Raw genomic sequence first — 17,508 nt, 5'->3', positions numbered from 1 at the left:
CACTGCTCGCTGCTGGCGATTTGAGGGAGGAGGTCTTGGGGGCTTTCCCATTTGATGCGACTTCGTGAGGAGTGCTCTCTACGAAGGGCGCGTGCTGATGAAGGGAATTCTGGTGGATGGATGTAATGGAGGCGGGCTCTGCTTGGGAAAGCGTCCGTTTGCACGAGCCGCCAATGTGTAAGCGCCTGGCATATCGTAAGGCATGGGTGAGCTGGAGGGAATGGTCGACGTGAGGGGTGGTAGTGCTCTGTTACTTCCTTAAATGTGAATAGTCTGTTCCTGGCGGAGCGCGCCCCGTGATGAGGAACGCTTATCAAGCCGGCTCAGTGTGCGAGTGTACACTGGAATGGTCGTCCAGCGGCTTCAGGATAGGACGGTGTGGCCTTGGATGCAGCATGCTCATGTGGAGCATGATCGGTCATGGACGTCCCGATTTCCCGTACGCCTAGCGAAGAGGCCTTGAACCCTGCGTTTTCTTGAACACCGCGTACGGTCGACAACCAGGAAAAGAAATTACTCATAAAATCTATTCGTATGCTCCGATAACTGTGGCAGAACCGCTATCACTGCTTGCAGTTTTTTGTTTTGTGGACATCCGAAGAAGTAACACCTAAATAAATATGAAAATGAAACGAAATAATGAAATAGGAAACTTAAAAATATATGCTTCGCAAACATGAAAGCAAAAAACACCGAAGTAAAGAAATAAATTCATCTAAAACTAAGGGATATTATTGAACTACATAAGAGAAGTCAGAGATTATAAACGTGAAAAGAACGAAGCAAAGAACTTGTGGGTAGACGTTTTATGAAAGTGAAAGCTCTCTAGGGTGACCAATGGTGTCCGGCCAGAAAACAAATGCATTTTCCCCTAGACCGGTTGGTCGACCAAAAAGCTTTGAAAACATCTCCGAAGAGATAAGTAAGTTTTCATGAAATTTTGAGGGACGTGAAAAAAAAAAACAGGTTAGTTATGTATTCTTTTTTTTAGATATAAAAAATTGAAAAAAGACGATTTAGCAGAGATCTGTAAAAAAATTCGACACACTTGTTGGGGCGAAAGTCTCAGATATCTTATGAAACATGAAAAGGAACCGTGTGGCTGGGGAGTACAGGAATAAAAGCAAAATATGGCTGCTGCAAAAGGAAAATTAGTAAATAAAATAAAATGCACGCCGAAACTTATTTGGGTTGGAATGGAATTTGAACCCGGGCCGCTAAGAGCCGCAACCAAGTGTCGCAACTACAGCGCTAAACTTGTACCGCGCCATGATAGAACTACAACTATCTGGATGCGTGCCGCATGACAGGTGAGCGCGACGGCACCACAAACACAGTGCAGCAGTGAAGAAGTCTTCGATAATCGCTCGCTTTCGCCTTTAAAACAATTAAGAGACTTAACGGAGCCATGAAGACAAAATACAAGTTGGGTTTATTAGAAATACTGCTTAATTCCGATAACAATGATACAAATATCATCGCAATCTTCGAATAAATAACGGAGATATTAAAGAAAACGTGTGAAGCAGTCGCGACCCCCTAGCCAATTTCCCGCAACTTTTCTATGACGTCACGGAACCTTGTTTGTGCGATTGGCGGCCGCCTAACTGACCTGTCGCGACGAGACATGACTGGACGTCTGTAATGGGGCCTCTAGTTCCATTTGACCACATCACTTCAATGCTAACGTGCAGTTAACGCACTGAAAATTATGTTTTATTGTTGGCCCGTATGACGTCATTCTTGCTCATAACACGTCACTGTGGCGCAAAATTTGAAAGTTTGTAAATACTTCTTGCTTTTTTTTTCGTTAAAAAACACCTTTCGTGGCTGTAATGAAGCTGAGTGAGATACGGAATCCTAGTTCTTTCAAATTAAACGAAGTTGTATTTTCTCTTCATGGCTCCTTTAAGTGCCGGATAAGTTTCCCGTTAACACTGAAAATAATATAGTTGTAAAAAAGCTTCCCTTCGCGAAATCTGCGCACGATTTCACATCAACACATTGATTTCAGAAAGCGTTTCCCGCACTCAGGATTTGTCGCATCACAACGACTTTCTAGGTGGAAGCGCTGCTTGTTTTTTTCCTATGTTATCCGGGGTGAAAAACAAAAAGAGAAAAACCCGTTTTTTTTTAATGCTTTTTTTTTCAGCCGCTCACATCTCTATCTCTGAACACACGTACCGCGCGTGCGTGAAGCCGGGTTTCCATTGTATATCAGGCCGATTTCTTAAAAATCATCAAAATGGAACGGTGCTAGATAAGACAACACACGCATCGATCATAATGAAGGAGCACAGTAATAAGCTTTTACCTCATAATTCACGTATTCGTTAAGATTTAGAGCGTTGGTAGATGCCTTTACTTAGTGCGCGAAAAATCGGCGCATGAGTTTGTTCTTCGTTCGAGATTTGCGTCTTTGAAGGCTTGGAGATCGGTTGGATGCACTTTTCGCGAAGGTTTAAGCGCACTTTTGACGCATGTTTGATGCCAGAAAGCTTCCGCGCTTCTCCCAGGTTTCTTTATAAAGGGATGCTAATTTTTGTAATGTCACTTTGTCATACAGAATCTTTTTTTTTTATGGTTAGGGACGCATCCTTACGACGCTGTCCTTTATGCCGACATATTGCGTCGGAGCAGCTTGTCAACTGGCGCGTACTCTACGGATAATTGCACCAAGATTAGCTACACAATAAAAAAAAACTGCGGCAAAAAAAAAAAATAACTCCGGCAACTTCGCCACATCATCCCGCTACGGAAAAGAGGGCCCCGACTATTGAACAAGATTACCGCAATCGCTTGCAAAGACGACACATGAGAGCAACTCAAAATAACCCGCAGGGATCAGGATTCACACAGGCCTAACCTAAACGCAGGGGGTGGGGACACGAAGTACGAAGTGGTTAGCGCACTGGTTCCGGCGGCGGCCCTGGTTGCATGGAGGTACCGAAACAGTCAGGCCTGCAGTTTCGCCCGTGAATCTCCCCTTGTGTGTTCTGAGCAGTGACTATAAAGTCGCGTCGCGGAGCGCGCGCTCGCATAACGCCCCGTGCATGAAGGCCTTGCATATAGCATAGGAGTTAGGCATGCCAGGAGGGAAACGGGCCACCAAGGGACAGTACGCGAGCTTTCCGGACGGTATTTTTGGGATTGCAGATAAACGACTAGCCAATTAGCTATGGGTCCAAACACTGTCCTGAATATTTTTGTAACCGTATTACATGAATAAACTGGACTAAACTGAACTGAATCCAGGGATGGTTTCCGGCGCAGGTTTCATGCACGGCGCTTTGATCGCCATGCATGGAAGTAGTAGTAGTAGTGGTAGTAGTAGTATGAAACATTTATTGGGGCAAAATGGAAAGAGAAGGGGGGGGCGGTGAAGCGTCCCTAGTCCAGGATACCTCTTGACCGGGCCGACTCGATGGCCCGAGAAGCCAAGACCCGCTGGAGGGCCGGGTCCGTACGGGTCAGTTCAGTCTCCCACGGCTCCGCGGTAGAAAAATGGAAGTGGGGACAGGAGTATGCGAGTCGGAATGTGGAGAGTGGGGTGTCACAGTGTTGGCATTGACGGGGGTAGATAGACAGTGGGTGTGATCTGGTGCAGGATGACGTGACCAGTGCCACAAAATTTCGGGTGGGCGGGCTGAACATCAAGACCCCCCCCCCCCCTCTCTCTCTCTCTCTACGCCCCTGCCGGTCTACCTTCCTTTCTCTATCGCCCAACAGTATGCGGATGGTCTTCTATTGAGAGTAATAAGGCAGCTGCTCCACATATATAATTTAGGAAAATGTGATACTTTTATAACTTACATCGATTCCACGGTGCTGTTAATTTGCCGTTTCGGAACGCGCTTTGTTCACTTGACACCCGATGAAACATTCTACTGTTGTACAGTATCTGTTGTAGTTTCAACCAGCCCCCCTTCACTTTCTTTACAAACTTTCTGCCTGCCGCCTGTACTTTTAGGAAGGGGATGTGGAAGCGAAAAAAGAAAAATGGCTCCAATCCACGCTGTGAAGGTGGTTGGAAAGCAAAGCTGTAAACGGCATCCACAACAATTCCACATGTGACGTCACTTGAATTCTCACACGTGGCTCTACAAAGAGTGAAACCATACTTTCTGCCAGCTTTCCCTGGAATTCGCGGGGGCGGCGTCCCGAACGCAGCAGCAGCGTCGGCCACGGCCAAGCTCGAGCGGCGGACGCCACCGCTGTAGCCCGGCCCTGAGTCGGGAGTAAGGAAACGGAGAGGAGCGTCTTCCGAAGGGTGAGACAGCAGAACCTAGCCATCCTGACGTGCTAGCTCGGGGCTACACCACCGTGCGACACAAGCGCAGCATGTGTCGCACGGCATGTGAGCTTAGTGATTCCATGATTTCCTCCCTCTTTTGTTCCTCCCTCTTTTCCTTGCTGCTGCTAGTCTTGGTAAGCCTAACGCATCCTATTTTGGCAAGCTGCTTCGCCCCGCTTTTTTCGTGCTCCTTTTGTTGCCATTAAATATGTTGCTAGGTTCATATTGTCTTGCAGTTCACGTGCCATCGGCTTTATGCTCCTGCATTCGTTGTCTACTTGTTCAGATCGCTACTTGCATTCCAAGCCTTGTATTTTGATTCTGGCGTAAAACGTGCGGATCAATTTTCCAGCGCTTTGCGCCGTGGCTAACGAGGTAGCTGACTTTGATGACGTGATAACGCGAGCGACGCAGTGTCAGCGGTGTCAGTGTGTGCACGAATCAAGTATCGTCAGGTAGCGCAGGGCATCGTCGAACGCAATCCGTCCTCGCATATAGCCTGTTCTGCCAATTTTCTCGCGGGGCACTGCAAGAAACCTTACTAACCCGCGGAAACGATCCGTGCACGCTGCATGCAGGGAGGGCAGCTCCACTTTCGTGGGTGGCCTGGTGAATGGGAGAGCCCAGCAGCCGCCCGTCCCTGGGCAGCATAGGTACTCAAGCTATCGCTGAACCCAGCCGATCACTTGCTGGCTTCCTGTGCAAGGAGGCTCAAGCTCCAAATGTGCAAGTTCGGGAGAAGTCAAGCCGATAAGATCGCCGTTTGTGCCAAGCTTGACACTTGTGTTAAATAGGGCTTTCAAGTTTGGTGTGCTCAAGGTAAACAAGTGGCTTTTGTTGTCCATCTATGTTTTTCGAATTTGTTGCTTCGAATAATACTATTGTGCTTTCATGATATGCAAGACTTCAAATCAGCTGCGAATTCTAAGCAATCTGTAGGCAGCCATTATTGAATGCACAGGATACAACGTTTTGTCTACCTTGAAATTTTTTAATAGCGTACGTAGAACTGCCAGCTAGCAAGTTTAATGAAAGGTTGTTTTCTGCTCAATTATAGCAAAGAGGTAGCAAGGGATAGATAGAATAGCCCTCCTTCCTCACCAGCTGATCATCTGGCAGCGTCTCATAACTTCGTTCACAATTGCCGCATGGATTTTATTTCCCTAACCTTTGCCCCAGTGCCTTCTTCAACCCGGTTAGTCAACAAAACTTCATCTTGCATCTGTTCTGATTATGTATTTTGGTACGCTAGTTTTTTGTTTACTCGTGTTTGGCTTGGAAGTCAACATAACCAACAACAATACTTTCATGCCCCTCAGTTGGATGGCCAGTAATGGTGAGAGCTTCTCTCGAAGGCTTACAGTGGATTCACGAATTCTGATTGACTGTGACATCAATGTACCCATCCGGAGCACCCTGTGGAATTCAACTTGACGTTAATACTTGTGTTCACAGCTGGTAATTGTCTGCTCTGTGTTTGGGGGAGGGGGGTGAACAGTAAAAGTTTCTAATTGCAAGGAAATATTTCATGTTCTTTCGCTTTTTAACTCTGTGCTGTGTAAAAAACTGTTTCGGCTAATTGCTTAAGTGACTATGCTTATTCGTAAGGGCCATAATGCAGTGTCCCATATTTTGTTTGCAACGATGCATACCCAGCAGAGCCCAACTGCTAGAAAGCACTTCTCGGGTGGTGGTAACTGGCTTGAAAAAAAAAAGGGGGCACTGAAACTATTTTTTAAGCTAACAAGCCTAAAAACAGTTTATGGAGCACATCTGCGAGGGAATGGTTCCTGTACAGCTTGACATTAACCTCTCCCTATAGTACTTAATACCTTGTGCAGAACTGGAGCCAAGGACACCTATGTGGACGTGAATGTCTTTATTGGTGTTTGTGAATATTGCAGTACAGCTGAAAGCTGTATGTATCCTGGAAGGCTTCAACAATAAAATGACTCCAATGAATGTACTTCTGCTTTGGTGTCAATGGGCATCATGTGAGCATTGATAAGTGCTTCGCTGTTGACATTTTTGTTACACATAAACAGGCTTGATCGGGCACTGTAGCAAGTCTTAATGAAAAAACACGGGAAAGAAACTGGACAAAAAAGCTGCGAACACATGGACACTTCATCACAGCACCATTCCTAGTACTTCACTACTGTTATTGTTGCTGTATTTTTCCACAAAATATAAACCAACTCTCCCAGCTTCACACCTTCAGACAGAAAGCAAACATGGTGTTTGTCAATGACAAGTGAGCCTACCAAACTTCCGTGGCTGTGAAAAAAGTCAGTGAGTAGCTCTACTTTCTCTGCACAGTCTGTGGGGGGGAAGTTCCTTTCCCAAACAAAACACAAGGGTTTCTTGGCACAATACACAGAAAACATGCCGAATAAGCAAGTGATGCCTTCTAGCACTACACTACAGTCCTGCAGAAAAGCCAAACCACCAAGTGATCTTTTTGCTTGAGTGCTAAGCTCTGCAGAGAAGCCAAGAAAGGTTCCTTTTTTGTTGACACCAAAGCTCTGCTGGAAAGCCAAAACGTGTGGCTTCTGTCACTGCTGATTTGCTGTAAGACGGGCATGTGGATGTATTGCAGTAAGGTATTTGTTGTACGTTCCGCGCTGCTGTCATTTTGAAAACACACCGCGATTTCAGGCCACCCATTTAAGCATTCTGAACTTGCCGTGGTGCAAACTGTTGATAGCAGATACCGCCGCGCGGACATTCCGCAGCAGGCTCACATAATCACGCTCGGACGGTGTCTTTTCTTGCGTGGGGTGTGGGTTGTTCGAACGGGGCCACTCGGCTGCGCGATGTCGTGTAACGCAGGTACCATCGGCATACATCAGGCGGTCACAGGTCAACATTACTCGAGAGCGGATTTCGCTACCGTGTGGAAAGGCTGGCTTGGTCCCCGCATACGGCAACGTTCTAGCACTTTCTGACAGTGCTTATAAATCTGTCAACTCTGCTTTATCTACGCTGTCGACCCAAGAAATTCAAGGCTTTCGGATACGCCATACCGCCAGCAGCGGCAGCATCGGGAGGCTTCCGCAAGAACGAACAAAAAAATTCCTCTATAAAACTTCTAGCAAATGAGTGGCTTTCTAATTTTTTATTAAAATGTAAAAAAAATGTTCTTTTTGTACTCTACTACGCCATATAATAACAATTGCTGTTATATGACGTCACTATGACGTATTTATGACGTCACGCGGGGCAGAAGCCGTTGCGAGGGGGCTTAATCTCGTGCCCCGTGCGGGGTATTAACTCTATGGGGGTTCCAGACGCTGCCATTTAATTTTCATACTCTCAAAACCAGTGGGTCAGTTGAAAAAGATAAAAAAAAATAGAACTACGCAAACAGCCACCAGATTAGCGTCAAAACTGGTGTTTCTGCTAATTTGATATCATTTTACTGCCTTAGACTACTCCTAAATTTGATTGTTGTGTTATTGTACGAAAACTGAACGAGGCGACAACAGCGCCGCTACAGCACGGCGAACAATTGTGAAAGCCTTCAAATGCCATCGAAATTGTAGTGTAGCACGGCGGATTCTAAATGGCATTCGAAGCACCCCATTTGAGTCAAATGAAATTTGGTTTAAATGACATTCGGATAGTGTAGCCGGCGTATAAAAAATGACCTCGCGTCTAAACGCCCTATACATGACCCAGACCTCTGCCGGAGGTCACAGGAATTAAGCAACTTACCTACCCCAACCTTTCGTAGGTGACTTTACCTAAAATGGTGGCAAGAGAACAAAACATTCTGGTTAAGCGCTCAAGGCCCCATGCTGGATTTCCGGCTTTGAACACAGCGCTCTTCTGTCCATTTGAAGCGTCAGGTTCTACTGGTTTATTCCAGAGTTGGATCATTTCATCCAGAAGTCGAAATTCTGAAAATTCCCCCCCCCCACCCCCCCGCCCATCACGAGGAAAAGCTAGAGCTCTAAACCGACCTTGAGCAGTACAAAATCGCCAAAACCAGCTGACTCATTGCAAAAATCGGCAATCAGTAAACACCATTCGCTGAAACAAGCGTCAATGCGTCAACGTAGGATGATCTGTTTGGGTAGTTACGTTAAATTAAAAAAAAAACAGGGTGCAGTCTGGCATAAAGAAATGCACACGAGATAAAGCCTGGTAGCGACGGTCGCCTTGGACTATCGCCCCCCGCTGCAGACCTGAGTCATCCCCTCCGAGGCGTCCACCAGGTTACCCTCAGTACCCGGTGGCACGTCTTACTCACTCAAAGTGAGTCACCCGTGTTTTATCTCCAGCGACTGGAAAAAAGGACACTCATCCCACACGTTCTACTCCTCTAACCCCCGCGTGACTCGTGACTCACGGTTTCTCCGTCTTCTACAGGTCTGTGCGAAGATAGAGAACTGATATACTTCACTACGCTGGTTTAGAGTACCCGATAATTTCAGGAGTCTAATCCCTTGTTTCCGATACTCGTGTACACGTGGGTCTCCGTGAGGCCGAACCTGAGGGGATAAAAACAGGAGTGCTTCCGCACGGCAGGTGTCAGACCTCCAGGATGTCCGGTACACGCGGTTCGTGGATGCGCTTCGTTCCCTACGCGGTGCCTTCGCCTTCGAGGGAGTCCAGCACGAGCATCGAGTTACTTGACCTGTGTGTGAGTGAGTAACTCGGCGTTTTATTTTTGCTTGCCCTTCTGAAATTTCCGGTTGATAATTCCCGGAGCTGTCGGCAAATGTCCGTTTTGCGATGTCGCGTTATTCCAGGTATTCAGATGTAGGTTGGTGCCAGGTGTCGGTGTGCCACACGTGACGGTCATGACAACATGATATAGAATAGGGTATTCTATCGTGGATAAAATTATTGGATAATTATTTTGAAAAAGAGGACATCGCTCTGGACCGACGACAATGAATGGGGCGTGCACATAAAATAGTAGAAAGCAAAATAAAATGAAGAAAGCGTACTGAAGATGTTGCCGAAGCTTTTTTTTTTTTTTGTTCTTGTTGTTTTGGGCGTTTTTCACTTAATATATTTGAAATCGCTATTAGCACTAGCGCGCGAAAATAAACACGTCGCAGAAGCCACTACGCTGGTTGCCGACAGTGCGCGAAGCAATCGGGTACGAAGAGTCTGTACCAAGATGAAATGTCAGATTTTCTTACGATGTCAGATGGTCACGGCCGACTAGAGCACCGCTGTATCCCACAGTGCATGCTCGGCTATCCACACTTGTCTGTCCTGACTAGCTTCACGAGGTACGCATCTACTCCGGCTCCAGATGTTTGTGCCGGCACAAGACGATGCCTCCTCTCGTGTCTGATATCACGTTGCTCACTTATTTCGCGGCCGCGCAGTCATGGATCGGCCTCCGCTTCCGTTGTAGGCGCCTTTAATTCTCATCGCCCGCTAGGCTCCGCCTTCGTTCAAAAATCGCAGTGCTCTCACCTGAACCACGCCGTTTCCTCTCGACGAGCTCGTTGCTTCATATGATGGCTGCGAATGTGAAGGAGTGTGTACTACTGCTACTCCGCGCATGCGCAGTGCAGTTTTACCTCCTTGTTTTGTAACAGTACCCGACAGATAGCGATGGAGGTGGCTAACCAACTCTTGGATCTAAATTTCCCTGTCTCAAATGCTATATACTTATGAATGTTTACGCTGTTGGCTGTTGCTTGTCTCCAGATGGCGACGAGACGGCCAGTCCGACGGCGAGCGCTGGTGTAAGAGAACACGGCTACAGGGAGTGTCTCCTACACGCCGGAAACCACACAATCGAAGGCACGCCGCAGGCATCCACCCCGGATTCAGCTAGCGAGCACATGGACTCGTCCACGTATCCTCCACCGTCCGTTGACTCGTCAGTGCTAGCACAGTGCTCTTCCGACGACATCGGGTCGACGTCAAGCGTAGGCAGAATCTTCTCCGAGAGTCTGGTGACCTGGAGGTCGGGTTATACTGCGTCGCCTGTGCCCACGGGTGGCGAGCGCAGACCGTCCGAATTAACCGAGGCAGAACAAGACTTTCTTGCAGCCAAGATCAGCAAACCGTCGCCCATGCTGCGCTATTACATGTGGGAACAGCAGCATCTGACTCAGAGAGACTGTGGCGACCCACAAGGATCAGCAGCAAGATGGCTGGAAAGGTTCGACAACTCCCTCGTGTCTGGGGTCGACACCCGCTGTGATTCACGAACGACGGTGAGATGCAGTGCGTTTGTAGTTAATTGATTGTGGGGTTTAATGAGCCGAAGTTTGTCCTGGGCTACGGGATGCTACCGGAGAATACTGAGGGGATCTTTCAAGTGCGCCTAAATCTCTAAGGCACGAATGTTTTCGCTTCCCGCCTCCACCTCAAAAGCAGCCACCGCGGCCACATTCGAACCCAGGTTCTTGGGCTCAGCAGAACAACGCTTTAGCCACTGGGCCATTGCCGTGGTTAATGCATTTGTTGTTGATGGAATTAACATTGAATATATATCCAAACATCTGGCTCAGCCGGGATGTCGGCGCTCTGTCAAACTTTCCTCTCAAAATCTTTTTTAAAGCAAAGCTTTCTAGCTCTACAAGCCAACGGTTCTTTCGTGGCGTGCGGAGGCGGCGGGGGAAGGGGGGCGGAGGGTTTCACTCACAAGGCAGCGTTTACCCAGCGTTCCGCGCGCGGAAGTGCCTGCTCGGCGGCGTCGGCGGTACGGCTTTGTCGTCTGCTTAGCGACGGTTTTTTGGGGCCTGTTTTGGCACAGCTTCGCGTCCATTGCGCATTGCCTTCGCACGGCTTGATTAACTTCTTCGACAGCACCTCCAGGGTAACCAGCATCCGACGGAATTAGGTGGTCGTGCGGCAAGCTTACGTTAAGGATTGGTTTGCAGGGCGGGAAAACAAAATGTACAAACCACATACAGAAATCTGGCCGCTAGCGAAATTTTACCTTTCGCGCACTACTTGCCATGAATAGGGCTCCGTTTTTTAAATTGGTTATTACCAATTTGGTTGTGTTTTAAGAGGTATTACAAAAGGCGAAAGTACCAACTGGTACTGATAAACAGCGATTATAAAAGTTCCCTCAGCTTTCTCGCGATTCTCAAACGCACTAAACGAACTAGCTTAAATTGGTATAAATGGGAATCACTAAGCTCACATGTCGGATTGTTTCGGTGTCTACGCTTGTATCGCGCGGCGGTGAAGCCCCAAGCTAGCACATCAGGATGGCTAGGTTCCGCTGTCTCACCCTTCGAAAGACGCTCTTCTCCGTTTTCTTTCTACCGACTCACGGCCGGGCTACAGCGGCCGTGGAACACGCCCGGCCGTGGTACACGCTGCTGCTCAGTTCGGGACGCCGTTCCCGCGAATTCCAGGTAACGGCTGGCAGGAAGTATGGTTTCACTCTTTGTAGAGCCACGTGTGAGCATTCAAGTGACGTCGCATGAGAAATTGTTGTGGGTGTCGTTTAAAGCTTTGCTTTCCAACCACCTTCACAGGGTGGATTGGAGCCAATTTTTTATTTAATGTAAAACATAACTTTCTGATTTTTTTTTCTCCTTAAGAGAGCATAGTAAATGTGGCGGCTAGCTCCAAGCGCGCAGAAGTGGGGGCGCCATCTCCCGGGACGCAAGCGTACCCGGCTGTCACCGCCGCTGTCGAAGAGCCGCGCCGCTGTCTCGGAGCGCCTGAGGCGCCTTTTCTGCTAACCGCGCACCAAGTCGGGATCGCGGGTTTCCCCAATACCCACAAAGTGCAGCGTCACTTGGGCAACTAAGAAAGATGACTGGCTTTAAACAAGTCAACCAGCGTCCATCTTTCTGATGCAACGCATTATAATTAATTTTTTTATTTTATTTTTAAGGAACCCGATGGACCACGCCATTCAAGTCTCTGACCTGCTGGATGCTTCAAACTTGACCTCGCAAATTGGTTTACTATGGGACCCCCGGAGTCGACTTTTCCCGGAAAACGAGATGCTTTTCACGACATTCCAATCCCTCATCATTCTTTTCAATAAAACCTTGTGCAACCGACGAATCAGTGTTACTCTCACGCACGCGATGAGTGCACTGTAAGAGCCAGCTGTCGGCGCTTCACCCCCTTCGCCCAATTCACGACTAAGTTTCGCCAAAGCCATGCGGGCAAAATGCCTTCATGTTCGGCTTACTAACGAAAGGGCGCTTCGTAGCCTGAAATGATTTACCGGTTTACCCAAGTTCAGTAGACAAAGTGGGAAATTTACTAAGTTGCTTGATCCCTTAATTAAAAGAAATGGTATTAGTTAAAAGGTACCGAAATTATTTGTAGTCTTCCCCTCATAGTGTTCTACCTTTTTTTTGTTCTAATACGTATACCTGCATAGCCGTATCGTCATTCATGTCATCGTTATGACCACTAATTTAGCCCTAAACGAGCCAAAACATTGAAGCCCTCATCATCATAACTGCCCTCCACCTTAGGAGCACCGACAAGTGGGAAAGTTGGTATGGAGACATACTAAATAAAAGCGCAGAAAAACGCGCGACAAAGGGAAGAATAACACAGGACGAGCGCTTACTAACAACTGAGTTTAATGAAACCAAAAACGACAAATCTCGACGCAGCGCACCCTTGTGGCGCATCATACACAAAAAACTGACGTAATTCAACAGCAATCGGGAAGAAATCAGCAAACCCATGCGCCGACACAAATTGCCCAATGATCCGCGCGAATGTTAACAGATCGATAACATCAGCACCGAACATTGCGAATCCAAAAAATTTACTGCCTTTTCACTGAACGCTTAAGTAAGCCCTCCACCTGATCAGAATGCTTGGATTTTAGGGCGTCACCATCATCACCTACACGCTCTTCCTTGTGAGCCTCGATTTTCTCACCTTGCATGCCTTTCCCGGCAAACTTTCCTCATTGCCGGGAAGTGGCTGATACTTAATCTCTCCCGGGAAATAACGTTTTTATGCCGCAACTAACAATAATTACGTCTACCTGACCTGATCTGGTCCCCGAAAATTAAGTATACATTCGGTCATCACACGAAGCGATGGTGTTCCTATCATCATCCACTTTAAACGTGGTTCAGCTACCATCATGTAACACCCGGCTGGCAGATGAAGGCAGCGAAAACCCGCGCATTCGCAGTAAAACCTGGAGTAAGACTTTGGCTCTCGTAATCAAGCAGCATGCGATAGCTACAGAAGCCATTCCGCAAGCTTCCGCTTGAGGTACCGCTTGAAGTAAGCCCACTTGCTTCTATACTGTACGTTTCCGCCATGTCTGCCATCACGGTACAGGCCAAGGTGAACGGCTGCATCCAAGAATGCCTGGACGATTACGCTAGACGTGGCAGGCCCGTCCATGTAGGAGATGCCATCGAACTTCTGATCAGCTTCCAGGACTACGACCTCAAGAAGCAACCTCCCATCGCCGGAAGCGTCACTCTGAAGCACGCCACGAGGCCTGGCGTCCAGGTGTGCGTCCTGGGAGACCGGCTGCACTTCCAGGAGGCCACGGCCATAGGTCTTCCGTGCGTGGAGCCCAAGGTCCTCTTCGGCCTCAGGGGAGAGACGAGGGCCTGCAGGGAACTGGTTGCAAAGTACGACGCCTTCCTGGCGTCCGAGAGACTGATCACCAGGATTCCTCGCACCCTCGGCTTCGCCCTCCGCAAGGCCGGAAAGCAGCCAGTGCGGGTCAAGCACAACGAGCCCCTCGTGGACAAGGTTAACCAGCTCAAGGCCACCATCCACTTCAAGACCAACACGCAACCTTTGCTTCTGCTGCCCGTGGGCAACGTGCACATGACTCGCGACGAGGTGGTCGAGAACGTCATGTTGGTCGTGGATCACGTGGTGTCCCTGCTGCCGAACATGTGGAGTAATGTACGGCTCATGCGCGTGAAGTCCCCCGGGGGCATTTGGTCGCCGCTGCTCGGGTGACAGACTACGTGCAGCGCTTACGTACGATCACCCCGTCTTCTGGCATGCAATGAGTTTGGTTAGCGGAGGACTCTGCATCCAGGAATATATTTTTTCAACGTTGGCTCAAAATTCCAAAAAACTGAAAAAAATTGAATTCAAGAAGTGCATGCTGTACGCATATAGTAGCCTTTCATACGACAGGATTCGGAGAAGTGTATACTGTAGTCGCGAATTGTTGTAATACCCTATGGCACTAGTATTGTTCTTCAAGGACTTCGTAAGCGATTCGCCTGCAAAGTTCATCTATCTTTACAGCGTACAAACTGATTTGAAGAGACCGTCCGTAGCTAATAAACTGGCGGCCTGGGTAACTATCTCAGATTGCTTCCTTCGAACAAATATGCCTGAATCGACTGAATCAATAATTAGAAGATACGCAAGGTAGAAGCTATAAAGCAACCGCCGCAGGGTCAGTAGCTGTTTTATTGCCTTGAAAATGATGCGCTCAAAATAAGACGCAAGTGCATTTTTTTATCTAGAATACCTCTATTTCAGATAAAACCGTTTAAATTGTTCTATTTTTATCCGTAAAATTTGCACCATTTACTTCATCACGCAAAATGATGTGCGGAACCACGTGGACGCAGCATATCGGCTACTCATCTTCCACAGGGGCGTCCCGCCACGCAGAGCACTGGAATTCTTCAAGAAAAGTTCCTACATCGAGGTTCTTGGCGCAGACAGCGTTTGGGGAATAAGTCCCGGTGCCACTAATACAACTACCATATTGTTGTACCATACATACAACCAAGCATATGGAAGCGAAATACCGCATTTGCACAATTCTAGCACCCCCCGATTGTAACGCGCAGGTAAGTTTACTAGGAAAATTTAAAAAAAATGAAGCTCAAACTAACGCGTAAGAATTGAAGGTGGCGAAGCTGTACGCAACCTTCGCAGCCATCCCGATGAAATAAGTGCACGATTGCAGCCGACTCGCTTCTTTGCTGCTTCTGAAACGACTATTACTCCATCATTGTTGCTATAAGTGTTATCTTCCACCATTTTTTTTTTCGAGGTGATAATCATCGAACATCATCTTGGAGGGGCGTGCGCTGTGACCTGTCTTTCTCGTTCCGAACAAGTGTCGCCACGGTAACGGCGAACACTGGAGATTTTTTTTTGTGTGTGTGGGGAAGGGGGGGGGGGGGGGCAATGTTCGAAAATCCCTCAAGTGGGTATGCTTTGCGTGCAGACATGCGCCGAAGACGCTTGGCGGTCGTCGCGAGGAACGCACACACGAGTGCTCGAGCATTTTCTTGTTTTGTTTTTTTTTCCTTAACTGCGGGCCGGTCGCCGCTATCTTCTCCAATTTCCCTAAGTGGGCATGCTTGGCTTGACAAACATGCGCAGGTGGCTCGGGGATGTCGCAGCGAGGCACGCCCACACCAGTGCTTGGAATTGTCCTGGTTTTGTTAACTGCCGGGTGGTCACCGCGAGGACCACGCTCGCGTGCGTGTGCTCGGCGGTATTGTTAACTGCGGACACGAAAAACTACGATTTGCTAAAGAGCTTCGCCCTTAAAAAACTTACGCAGCGCTCATTTTATCTCGAAGATTTAGAACTGGATTTTGCGAAGAGTTCGTGTCCTTGGCGATGCTGCAGGGTGCTTTGGCTTTCAGCACGAATGTAACGCGCACACAACTTCGAACTCCAGTTTTATCAAAAAAAAAAAAAAAAAAACGGTGCTCGTGAGAATGGTGCAATTACGGTACCTGCACGCGCCTGCCGCAACCTCAAGTACGCATGCGTCTCATTCTTCCATTTCACGCGAGGCCGCGCGGGATACGAGTTCGGGGACGGCAAGTTCACCGACTACTCGCAGGTGTTCATCTGGAGTCCGCACTTAAGAAAATTTCAAAAATTTCTTTACTAGTTCTACTGCGGAAGACGCACCTAAATGTCTTAAAGGGGCTTCATGAGGCAACTTAGGCGAATCCCTCTACGTCAAACGTCGTTCGCAAGGGCGTCGTTGGCGACTGGAAAAATCACCTTTCACCAGAACATCACGCCAGACTTGAGCAGAAGATCCTAGCGCTGTACTCGCTGGCGGATTTCATATAGACACGGGGAGGAAGCGTGGCGTTGTGTAAATCTTGGTTTGAGCAGCTGGTTTGAACAACTTTTTCCCATGATGTTAGGAACCTGCAAAATTGTGCTTAACAGAAGTCTTGCGCATTGTTATGCTAGAAAACCTTTGTGTCTTCAAAAGCGATGGGGTGTGTCCCATTTCAAAATTTTGCAGCAAGTGACGCGACCTTTGCCACTTCGACAGCGTGCACTGTTTGGCCTCAACATACTGCTCGCTTGATGTTTTCAACACCTGCTCTTTTCGAAAGAAATTACGGCTCGTGTTTCAAACATAATGCTACCGTTAAATAACTGTATGTAGGATAAGGTGGTCATCTTCACTTCAATCTCAGTTGGCAGCAGGTGGTTTGAGCAACGGCCAAGCCTTTCCTTGTACGAAAGATTTTTTTTACTAGAAATGTCTTCACAAATTATCCGTTCATATTGTTTACATTCTACTTTGGATAAGATTATTTTATGGCAGTGGCTATTTTGCCGGCAGCCGGCAGATTAGTCTGGGAGTAAAGTTGCCGGCAGTTCCTTCCCATTGGCTGAGCCAGACCACGTGATTATCCTGCCGGCCTTTTTTCACAGATGCTATTTTGCCGGCAGCCGGCAGATTAGCCGGGGAGAAAAGTTGCCGGCAGTTCCCCGGCAGTCCCGCCCATTGGCTCCAATGCTGCCGCTGCCGGAGATGTCAACTTTAACGTTGGGGTCAAGTTATCGAGCTTTGCAAAGCTTGAGGAGAAGGTTGATTGGTACTGAAAAACGAGTCGGCAAGATTTCGGCGGGCAGTTCGAACTTTGTCACTTTGATTACAGACAGTAAATGTTCCTTGGTGTTGCCTTTGTAGACTTGCAAGCGAATTCGCAGAATAGAGAAATGATTAGCAAAAAATCAAGATTCGCGGCAGGCTGTGTCAAAGTTCGACATGCCCGCCACAGTCTTGCCGACTCGTTTTTTCGGTAACTTCGCGTAATACACTGAACAGTACTAATCAATGTTCTCCTCAAGCTCGGCAAAACTTGAAAACTTGTCCCCAGCGCTAAAGTTGACATCTCCGGCTGCGGCAGCATTGGCGCCCAGGGGCAGCACTGCCGGGTAATTGCCGGCAAAAGAGCACCCGCGAAAATGTGCCGGCAGAATATTCACGTGGTCTGGGCCAGCCAATGTGAAGGCACTGCCGGCAACTTTTC

General features: G+C 48.0%; 1 pseudogene; it reads left to right on the top strand.

Moving 5' to 3' along the window:
• The first annotated feature begins 13,537 nt into the window (after nucleotides 1-13,537).
• On the top strand, nucleotides 13,538-14,200 carry LOC144153237 (large ribosomal subunit protein uL1 pseudogene; annotated as a pseudogene).
• The last annotated feature ends 3,308 nt before the right edge of the window (nucleotides 14,201-17,508 follow it).

The sequence above is a fragment of the Haemaphysalis longicornis genome, unplaced genomic scaffold (assembly GCF_048455015.1).
Source record: "Haemaphysalis longicornis isolate Haplotype H1 unplaced genomic scaffold, Haemaphysalis longicornis Haplotype H1 scaffold_9, whole genome shotgun sequence".
NCBI lineage: Eukaryota > Metazoa > Arthropoda > Arachnida > Ixodida > Ixodidae > Haemaphysalis > Haemaphysalis longicornis.
Note: the sequence above shows the minus strand (reverse complement) of the source record. Positions and strands in the feature narration are given on the sequence as shown.